This window comes from Lepisosteus platostomus (genome assembly GCF_059453375.1).
Source record: "Lepisosteus platostomus isolate fLepPlt1 chromosome 5 unlocalized genomic scaffold, fLepPlt1.hap1 SUPER_5_unloc_2, whole genome shotgun sequence".
In the NCBI taxonomy this organism is placed as follows: Eukaryota; Metazoa; Chordata; class Actinopteri; order Semionotiformes; family Lepisosteidae; genus Lepisosteus; species Lepisosteus platostomus.
The window spans coordinates 310,039-321,481 of NW_028291472.1; the positions used below are offsets into that span (position 1 = coordinate 310,039).

At 46.4% G+C, this 11,443-nt stretch overlaps 1 long non-coding RNA gene across 1 annotated transcript; it reads left to right on the top strand.

The window, feature by feature from the left end:
* The first annotated feature begins 2,166 nt into the window (after positions 1–2,166).
* LOC148638287 (uncharacterized) lies at positions 2,167–10,349 on the top strand. Its single transcript, XR_015931085.1, has 4 exons — positions 2,167–2,294; positions 4,531–4,604; positions 5,454–5,524; positions 10,221–10,349. It is a non-coding gene; the product is annotated as an uncharacterized LOC148638287 (long non-coding RNA).
* Positions 10,350–11,443: the final 1,094 nt, after the last annotated feature.

Sequence of the window (11,443 nt, forward strand, 5' to 3'; positions counted from 1 at the left end):
CCATCGTGGCGTTGCCAAATTAAAACGTCAACCACTTTTCGGGCTTTCGTGCTGTCCATGATGAAACCGTCATGGTTGTGTAAGGATACGTTACGTCACAGACCGGCGGCGCTCGGGCGTGAGGAGTGTCGTTACGTTTTTGAAACGGGCATGTCAGACAAGATCTCTGATAAGATCTCCGAAAAACCCAAACCTGCAAGTTTTTTTTATATAGCGCCTTTCACAACAAGAATGCCCCAAGGCCCCGAACAAAGGAGTTGTTCCACACCCCCGCCACCATCTGTGTACAGTAGAGCCCCCTGTCCTGACTGGAGGAGCTCACCCAGCTGTGTCTGGAGAGAAGCCGGGGTATCGGCTTCAACCACAGGGCTGGGCGGCTTGGGCTTGTTCCCCACCTCCACCACCCTCTGTGTACAGTAGAGCCCCCTGTCCTGACTGGAGGAGCTCGCCCAGCTGTGTCTGGAGAGAAGCCAGGGTATCGGCTTCAACCACAGGGCTGGGCAGCTTGTTCCCCACCCCCACCCCCTTCTGTGTACAGTAGAGCCTCCTGTCCTGACTGGAGTGACAGTAGAGATGGGGTTCATGGGTTATCTGGAGGGGGACTTCGCTCCAACAAAACGCCCAGCCCTGCTGCTCCTACCTCGGACGGAAGACACTTTCCCCAGCTGCTCCATCGTCTTCTCCCTGCGGGAGACCGGCCGCCTGCCGTATCGGGGGGCGCTGTCGCCGGGGCGGGCCGCGGCCCCGACGTCGAGGGGCTCACGGGGGGGGGGCGCCCTGGTCGTCGTCGGCACCGGCGCCGCGTTCTCTGCCGCCGCCAGCACCGCCACCACCGGCGTCGGGCTGCGGGCCTCACCTGGAGGCAACACACCGGCTTCTTTTAACAGATCACCTCGGGAGTCGGGGTTCAGCGCGGGGGGGAGACTGTCTGTGTGGAGTCTGCATGGTCTCCCTGTGTTCTCTGGGTCCAAAGACAGGCTTTTGGGCTAATTGGCTTCTGGGAAAACTGGACCTGGTGTGTGTGTGTCCTGTGATGGACTGCTGTCCTGTCCAGGGTGTGTGAGTGTGTGTGTGTCATGTGATGGACGTGAGTGAGTGTGTGTGTGTCATGTGATGGACTGGTGTCCTGTCCAGGGTGTGTGAGTGTGTGTGTCTGTGTTTCCTGTGAGGGACTGGTGTCCTATCCAGGTTGTGTGTGTGTGTCCTGTGAGGGACTGGTGTCCTGTCTAGGGTGTGTGAGTGTGTGTGTGTCTTGTGATGGACTGGTGTCCTGTCCAGGGTGTGTGAGTGTGTGTGTGTCCTGTGATGGACTGCTGTCCTGTCCAGGGTGTGTGAGTGAGTGTGTGTGTGTCCTGTGAGGGACTGGTGTCCTATCCAGGTTGTGTGTGTGTGTCCTGTGAGGGACTGGTGTCCTGTCCAGGGTGTGTGAGTGTGTGTGTGTGTGTCTTGTGATGGACTGGTGTCCTATCCAGGGTGTGTGTGTCCTGTGATGGACTGGTGTCCTGTCCAGGGTGTGTGAGTGTGTGTGTGTCCTGTGATGGACTGGTGTCCTGTCCAGGGTGTGTGAGTGTGTGTGTCTGTGTGTCCTGTGATGGACTGGTGTCCTATCCAGGGTGTGTGTGTGTCCTGTGATGGACTGGTGTCCTGTCCAGGGTGTGTGAGTGTGTGTGTCTGTGTGTCCTGTGATGGACTGGTGTCCTATCCAGGGTGTGTGTGTGTCCTGTGATGGACTGGTGTCCTGTCCAGGGTGTGTGAGTGAGTGTGTGTGTGTCCTGTGATGGACTGGTGTCCTGTCCAGGGTGTGTGAGTGTGTGTGTCTGTGTGTCCTGTGATGGACTGGTGTCCTGTCCAGGGTGTGTGAGTGAGTGTGTGTGTGTCTTGTGAGTGACTGGTGTCCTGTCCAGGGTGTGTGAGTGTGTGTGTGTGTCCTGTGAGAGACTGGTGTCCTGTCCAGGGTGTGTGAGTGTGTGTGTGTCCTGTGATGGACTGGTGTCCTGTCCAGGGTGTGTGAGTGTGTGTGTCTGTGTGTCCTGTGATGGACAGATGGTACCCAGCCTGGACACCCATGAGACACTGGCTTCCTCAGAAGACGCTCACGGAGGGCACACTGTCCCTAACCCGGGACCAGAAGAAACTACAGTGATCTATAATTCCTGCGCCTCGGAGGGGTTATGACGTCTATGTCCGGCGCCCGCGACCGCGGACCGGCGGTTCGGCGTCGCGCTCCGCAGCTCGAGCTTCGGTGCGAGGCAGGGCGGGAGGGAGTCGATGTGGCCTCGGCGCCATCTTTGCTGGTGAGTCAATTGTGACCGTTGCGGTACAATAAACCATCAATAAACCTTTTCCCACCCCGACCAGTATTTCTGTCGCGGCCCACGTCCCCTACAATCGACAAACTTTAAAAAAACAGTAGCCCTTCGCAACATTACACGCCATTTTATTTTACACGTCCGTTAGATACGCAGGTGGCTCGATACCTGTCTTAACCTCGCCGGCGTCTTTATACCGGCAAGTGAATTTTATTTGGGGTCCCTCAGAATTGTGACAGAAATGTCAGTGAACCACAATAAAAAACGAAAGTTTTTTTTTAAAGGCGGTGAATGGATTTTATGAGTAAGCGTGTAGCAACTAACGAAAGGAAAAAAAAGTTGTCTTTCCCTACGAAGACGTTTTGGTACAGGACTTTCTTTAAATATTAGTTGTGCATAGCGTTTTACAAAAAGTTGATGATGATCTTGGAGGTAATTGCAAAGGAAAATTGAGATAACTACCAAAACATTACGTGTGAAACGACAGGACAGAACTTTGAACCCACAAAGAAACAAAGGTATGAAATATTGCCTCGTCATGGGGGGTTGATAATTGTAATAAGTGTTCCTAATTTTCGTAAAGAAATGTATTTTATGGGAGTCACACGTGAGATTTAGTGTATATACGTTTCATATTGTGCATATATACGGGGTTAAAACGTGGAATGAGTATGATTCTAAACTCGTGTGTCCTATAATCAGATTATTTTTGAACAAGCTTTGATTAGACAGTTGAAAAACAACATCAGATCCTTGTTTTTAATATATTCTCACGTCTGAATATCAGCTTCTCCCCTCTGGCCAACATTTCAGGGCTCCCAGATGTAGATCCCAAATTGAAACAAATATTCATTTGTTACCCTTATTAAAAGAGTTAATAGAAGTGAGTGACCAGGGTAAATAAAGGTGGGTCAGTGTAAACTGTTTATTCTGGACCAGACTTTGTCATGTGTGATATGTCATGACTTCTTATATTAAGTTTTATCTTTATATTTAGTTCTACATGTGTAATAGATGCGATGTGTGTCCATAAAAAGGTTTCTCCAGGGGAAAATCAAGTTGGTTTTAAACTGTGTTTCATTTGTAGGGTACGTTTGCATTACATGTGTGGGGTTTTTGCCTTTTTATCATATTTCGGGTGTGAATCTGTGGTATTTTTGCCGAGACAAGTTGCCTTTCTTATACGCGGAGGGATCTGCTCGTGAGATGTCCGCTCGGTCCATTTCTGAGCTCAGTATAAGGTGTAGAAAGCATGACTGTCATCATAACCCGCCTCTCACCCTGGCCCGAGCCTGAAGCATGCCCCCTAGTGCAGGGTTAGAGGTGTGGAATAATGTTGTGACTATTGCTTCATCAATAGATGGGTATAACAGAGATCTCAACTACTGAGGGGCTTTATTAATAATTGCTTACACTTATATAGCGCTTTTCTGGACACTCCACTCAAAGCGCTGCACAGGGAATGGGGAATCCCACTACCGCCACCAATGTACAGCCCCCACCTGGATGAGGCGACGGCAGCCATAGTGCGCCAGAACGCTCCCCACACAGCAGCTCTCAGTGGGGAGAAGAGCAGAGGGATGAAGCCAGTTCAGAGAGGGGGGTTATAAGGAGGCCATGATTGGTAAGGGCCAATGGGAAATTTGGCCAGGACGCCTGGGTTACACCCCTACTCTTTTCGAGAGACGCCCTGGGATTTTTAATGACCACAGAGAGTCAGGACCTCGGTTTTACGTCTCATCCGAAGGACGGCGCCTGTTTACAGTATAGTGTCCCCCGTCACTATACTGGGGTATCAGACCGCAGGGTGAGCGCCCCCCTGCTGTCCCACTAACACCTCTTCCACCTCTTATTAGCCAGTGAAAAATGGTAGTTTCCTCAGAGACACCGCAGGAAGACAGGAGTTTGTGATGAAAGTTCAAGAGGGATGGCCACACCCTAGTTCGCTCAGACTCGGCTGTCAATATTTTAGCAATCACTCCTGACTCCTCTCCTGAAACACTGTCAATACTGCACGTGATCCCCCTCTCTCCCTCGCGTCCCTCTCCCACCCCGTCTCCACCTGTGTAGCTGCCCCCCCGGGTCACTCCTCCTCGCTGTGCAGGGGGGGTCCCAGCCTCCTCGTCCTCTGGCCAGGAGCCCTCAGCCAAGCGGGTTCAGCCAGATCATCACTCCATGATCCTTTCAGTATGCTAAATTCTGTTGTTTTTTTTCTCCCCAGAAAACTGACTGTCCGCCCCACCTCTGCGCTAAGTGGACGATGAAGTCAGGTTCCAGTGTGCCTGGAGTTTACAGGTAATACTTCAGACTGGTCGGCCTCACCTCGGGGTGTCTGGGCGTTTGATATTATACAGTTGCAATGCTGAGGCCTGTGACTGTGATGCTGTAAGGCTACAGGAGTCTCTCTGGAGATCCTGAGTGATTTCCGGCGTTCGTGCGGAAACACAGCCCCACCCTCCCGCGGTGTCCAGTCCGCAGAATTTCCTGGAGACGTGGTCTCGCCGATGGGCGACCCCGCCAGCGAGAGACTAGCTGAGGCACGATGTTCTGTACGGTTCAGTTAATTAGACGCGCACAGATGTTGAGCTCATCGTCCTTTTAATTGTGCCATCTATGCTAACTGTAGCCGAGATCGATCTATCAAGGTGACAGATCAGTAATTTTAAATTAAATAGATGCATGATATTGCTAGCGCTGATGCAAGAGGCAAGTCAGAGGAACTGAACACAGAATGGATAGGAGTCGCAGTGAGTGAGAGAGGAATGAGCTAAATTATTTAAGAGGATTAAAACACTGAAGAACAGGAGACACAGTGAGAGAGAGGAGATCACAGGAAATACCTCAGTAACAAACATACTAACACACAGGACAGGAGACACAGCGAGAGAGAGGAGATCACAGAGAATCCCTCAGTAACAAACCCACAGGACAGGAGAACACAGCGAGAGAGAGGAGATCACAGGAAATACCTCAGTTTTAAGTGCAGACAACCGGACAGGAGACAGAGTGAGGAAGAGTAAATGAAACACAGTAGGATTGATAGGAGACGGGTTATGAAGAGATGGGACACACAGAGATGGAAAGAAGGGAGGCGACAGTTGAACTCGCTGGCTGAGTTAATTGACGCTGCTGTTTCTTTGGCAGATGAAGTCGGGGTCCAGAATTTCGCTGACGTGGCAGAACCGTCCCAGATCGGTCTCCTCCCATTCCTGCAGGTCAGTGCCCCTTCAGTCAGACCCTGTGTTCGGGGAGACACACAGGGAAGTCGCACACTGTGACAAAAGGCTCCAGAGACATCGCTGAACCACAGAATAGCTCCAGAGCATTTGTGCACCTTTTGGAATTCTTCACGTATAGTGAAAGGTGAAAATAAAACCAAGAATGGGTGACGCGTCTTTACACAGAGGCGGGTGGGGAACAAGCTGCCCAGCCTTGTTGTTGATGCCGATACCCTGGCTTCCCTCCAGATACAGGTGGATTAAATCATGGGTCCAATTAATCACTAACTACCAGACAGGCTTGAAAAACCGAATGGCGTTCTCTCGTTTTTAACCTTTCTTCAATTCTTAGAAAACCTGCACGCAGAAAAAAAATAATTTGCATTTTTTTATTACTTCCAACGGTCAGGTCTGTGGGTATTTAAATCTGACTAGAATGTGTATTGTTCAAAATCTCTTGTTCACTATCAGTGTTGTTGTTTTTAGTGTCATTATCATTACTCCTGTGGGTTTTATACTGTGGTAAAGAGTTAAAAAAGTCCTCACTTTGTGCTGCTCTCGGTTTGTTGACTGTGGCGTACTCCACATCACTGTTGGGTAGTGTGATGTCTGTAGAGAACAGGATACGGGTCAATACTTATGTTAACTTATACTATACAGGATAAGACTTACATTAACACCATACTGAACAACAGGGCTCACTGTTCACACGCGTATTGACACTGTTCAGACGACAGGACTCACTGTTCACGCTTGTATTCACGCTGTACACAACAGCAGGACTCACTATTATTACAAATGTTCACACTTGTGTTAAAACTGGACAGAGCAGCAAGAAGTTATCATGATGTTTTATTTCTGCTAGTTTAATAGATAGAAGTAAAAGATCCTCACTTTGTGCGGCTCGGGGTTTGTTGACTATGGAGTATTCAACAGCAGTATCTGTCTGTGTTAATTCTGCAAAGAATAAAACACATGTTCTCACCCGTTAACACTGTGCAGAGCAAGAGGGAATTCAATGAGTTAACACTGTACAGAACCGGACTCACTGTTCACACTCGTATTGACACTGTACAGAACCGGACTCACTGTTCACACTCGTATTGACACTGTACTGAACAACAGGACTCACTGTTCACACTCGTATTGACACTATACTGAACAACAGGACTCACCGTTCACACTTGTATTGATACTTTTTTGATCAACAGGACTCAGTGTTCACACTCATGTCGACACTTATCACACTCGTATTGACACTGTACTGAACAACAGGACTCATTGTTCACACTCGTATTGACACTATACTGAACAACAGGACTCACCGTTCACACTTATATTGATACTTTTTTGATCAACGGGACTCACTGTTCACACTCGTGTCGACACTGTTCACACTCGTATTGACACTGTACTGAACAACAGGACTCATGTCGACACCGTTCACACTCGAATCGACGCTGCTCACACTCGTGTCGACACTTGACACTCGTATCCAGTAATGATTGCCCAACCCACCACTTAGCAGAGCTCCCATTGAACTGGCCCTGATTATACAGTGCAAGGAGAAGTCTTCTAAGCCAATACTTGTAACCAGAAAGAGGCTGTATTTCAATTATACAATATACAAAGCAATACCATTTAACACAAAGATATATTCCACAGCTCAGCATGCACATGATGAGATTCTTGATATTAGATTAGTAAAAACGATATCAATGCACTGAGAGACGCTTAAGAATAAAGATGCATCTACCTGACTGCATATTAGTTTTAAAAGGTTATCAGCAAATGCATTTAAAAGTAAAAATGTAGTCTTACCTCTTGATCGTAGTGGTGATTCAATATCCAGGACCTTAGTCAAGTCTCAGAGTTACTGTACCTCCTGTCTCAATTGCAGGTGAAAAGTGAAAGGTATATTGCACTCAGCAGAAAGTGACACCGAGCAAAGACTCCACCCCTCCCAGAAAACAGCACTTCCCTTTGGCAAAGCAGTGGGTGGAGGAAGCCTTTGCTACCATTATCAAACACAGAAATCGTTATAATTTAATTTTAAAAACATGGCTAAGCATGGGTTTAAAGTATATTCAACAGTGCAGGTGCATTCAAAGAAATAGAGTTTCCCAAGCCCTCGGAAAGAATTACCATTTCCAAAGATGTCTAGTCTCAAGCATTAACATCCAAAGTACCTGTCTTAGCTGGGGCAGGAAGTTTGCCAAGCCACCTGAAAGAATTACCATTTCAAAAGATGTCTGTTGTAAGCCAGGTTCAATCATTACCATCCAAAGTACCGGTCTTCCCTTGGGGCAAGAGGGTTTCCTGTGTGTCTAGGATGTGTACTTCCCTTAAATAAAGGATGAATATGGGTACCATAGGTATTAAATCTCCCAAAGCTCAGAGTTAAACTAAAAAACCCTTGGTGAGTGTGTTATAACATGGATGGGTATTTATAGTCCAGTGCCTCCTATTTTACTAGAGATTCTGTTTGGGATTCAGAACTCGGGATCAAACTACTCCTAGGTACAGAGTAATTTACACACCTTCCTGCTACCATGATCAGAGCAGTATTAGATTAAATTTGTCATTTATTGAAAGCCCAGTTTTTAACAATCATTTTCATTTGAACTTACTTTTTTCAAAGAAGGATCTGAGGTTCACTTCTTGAATTAAATCTTTTGACAAGAGGTAAGACTTCTATTTTACATTTAAACCCATGTTTAGCTGTGTTTTTTAGATTTAACTGAACCAATTTCTGTGTGTGATAATGTCCTTGAATTCTGACAACATCACACTAAATTACATGATATAAAACAGCTAATGTTTCTAGAGATAAAGTTTCTGGGATGCTTCTAATTACTTTGCATTACCAGGGACAGTTTAATTAACCTTGTACAGTACTGAAAGACCAAAATGCTTTTTTTAAAAGTTATTTAACATTTTATAGAACTTTGTCTACTATGGCTACATGATGAGCTTGGCCACTTATCTTAGGATAAAGATAGGATAAAGGTTTATCTTTTGCACCTACCTGCCCCCCAGGGAAGGCCAATGCTTTCTACGTTGATGGTTCCCTACAGTAGACTGTACCTTATCTTCAAAGGTAATGTATATTGACCCAAATCAGTTTTGGAATCCAATCTACTGACGAGATGGAGCACATCCTTTTTTCAGGATTTTAGCATCATATGTTTAGTATATTTAGTCCCTAATGCTGAAAGAAATGATCATAGAACATTTGGACACTTTGTGGGCATGAAATACAAAGAAAATCATGTTCTATGGTACAAGATAAATACAAAACTTAAGCTTTTATTTTAATTAGATTTGTTGTTAAAGCATAAGCAATGATTTATTACATTAATATATGTGAAAATAACATTTTAGCATCATACGTTTAGTATATTTAGTCCCTAATGCTGAAAGAAATGATCATTTGTTTAACACGCACGGGTCTGTCTCAAAGGATGCAGTGCTCCTGAAAGGGCTCTCAAACCCTGCATTTCAGATGCCTAGCTGTATCCCTCACATGTGGCACCTCAGAATGACTTCTAACCTTACCTGTGGTGTCTTCAGTCCCTATTGCTCAATGCATGGTGTACGTACTACATACATGTGTCTTGAGAATGAGGAATGGGCCCCTGAGACAGTCATTTGCCTGTTTCACAAATGATCATATTTTACTAGAGATTCTGTTTGGGATTCAGATGTGCATTCGGATTTATTGGTACATGCCCAGGGCAGTAAGCAGTCTGAGGATTTATTTCCAGACAGCATAGAGCAGTGAAGCAGTGAAGTAGTGCATAAAGCATAAGCAATCATTTATTACATTAATATATGTGAAAATAACATTTTAGCATCATACGTTTAGTATATTTAGTCCCTAATGCCAAGGACTCCAGCAGTCTTACAACCACTGCCCTGTTTGCCTCGCCAGACACGATCTCTATTCTGTTGTAATCCACGATGTTCTTCAGGTGATTTATCATGTCCTTCCTCGCCTGTTGAGAGGCCATCCTGATCTCTTCTGCCGTGGCGTGCTTCATACACGCCCTCTTCAAGTGAGCAGGAAGCTGATCAAAAGTATTCAGGCACATCTTGCACACCAGGGGAATCCTCGTGGGTTTCCATTGAAAATAAATAATACCATCTGTGTATAGAAACAAGCTAAGACTGATTTCTTAAATTATCCTTAATTTTCTCTCTCATAGTTTGAGCATAATGATTTTATTGTATTTATATAAGAATTGCTCATTGCTCCAAAATAAATAATGGTTTCATAAAAAAGTGAACACTTACTTGGTCTCAGTCACAGACTTTCCAATAGAAGCCATTGTGGAGTTCAGCAACTGCAGGTCCTAGAAGTGGGGAAGGAATTTTAAAAGAGAAATTGAATTACAAAACAGAAGGAATGGCTGAGGGATCACTGAAATATATATATATACAAATTCCAAAGACTGAGTCGATATCTCCTTTAGGTGAGGACAGACTGGATCAAACAAAAACAACATTTGAAGTGAATTGCAAATGTATTGAGTTGTGATGCAACTGTAACTTGAACCTAACATGACTGGGGCGTGCATTTTTGAAATTGCATTTTCACAGCTGAAATACAAAATGAAGCTGATCGCAGTCCAAACTCAAGGTATTGTTGTAAAACTAAATATTCAACATGTTTCTACCTGTCCCTTTTCAGCTCACTCAGAAGTCCACAGCCTGCAGCCTGGTGCCTCTCTGTCTCTCCCCCTCCACACTGCTGGTCCAGTGGAGGTGCTGTTTGATCCTGCAGGATCTGTCCAGTCTTGTCTTACTGAGCAGCGCAGGGCTCCCTGGCCCCAGGTACAAACAGTAAGTGACAGTGCAGAACAGCTCTCTGACACTCCGCTCCCTCACTCCAGCTGATCAGGGCAACTACACAGTGAGGGACCTTAAGGGAAGCAGAATCAGCACTGTGATCGTCACTGTGGGCGGTGAGCAGGTCTACAGTAGGGTCACTAGAGGGCTCTATATTCTTGACAGAGTGTGTTCTTCTATCATCCTCTGTCCTGATTGTCTTTCAGCTCACAGAGACACTGTCACCCTGCAGCCTGAAGCCTCTCTGTCTGTCCTTCTGTTCACTGGAGAGCCAGTGGGGGTGCTGTTTGATCCTGCAGGAGGTGGAAACTGGACCTCAGTGTGTTCTGTCCAGAACAGCACAGCCAGCTGTTTCCCCCAGTACAGTTTTTTTTATTTTTGATGATTAGCCATATGTTGATTATAATATTGGACATAATGTATAATTTGAACTCGATATTTTTCAGGAGTAAATGATTGTATATTTTCAGAATAAATTTCGAAACCAAATTATTGTCCCTCGATCTCTGTCTCTCTCTCACCCTGCTGTCTGTCTGTCCCTGCCTCTCTGTCTCTCTCTTTCAGCCCCATCTGTCAGTCTGTCTGTCCCTCGATCTCTGTCTCTCTCTCTCTCCTTCCTCTCTCTCTCTCTCGGTTTGTTTGTCCCTCAATCTCAATCTTTCTCTTTGCCCGTTGTCTTTCTGTGCCTTCATCTTTGTCTCTCTCTCTCCTTCCTTTCTGTCTGTCACTCTGTCTGTCCTGCGTTGTCCCAGCTGGGCCTGTCTCCCTGGCTCTCTGCCTTCAGCTCTGTTCGCCGATGTCCCACCAGCCCGTCTCTCTCTCAGCCTGTCTCTTGACTTGCAGGAGGAAGAGGAGGTGGAGACAGCTCCTCCGGCAGGAGAGAGGAAGGAGGTCAGTGCTGGTCCCACCCTGCCTCCTGTCCTGTCTGTGGTGGAGTTTCGCCGTCTTGTCTGTCCCTGGGTCTCAGTGTCTCTCTCTCTTTCAGCCCTGTCTGTCAGTGTCTCTCTCCTCCTCCTCTCTGTCCTCAGTGTGTCTCTCTCCTCCTCCTCCTCTCTGTCCTGTGGT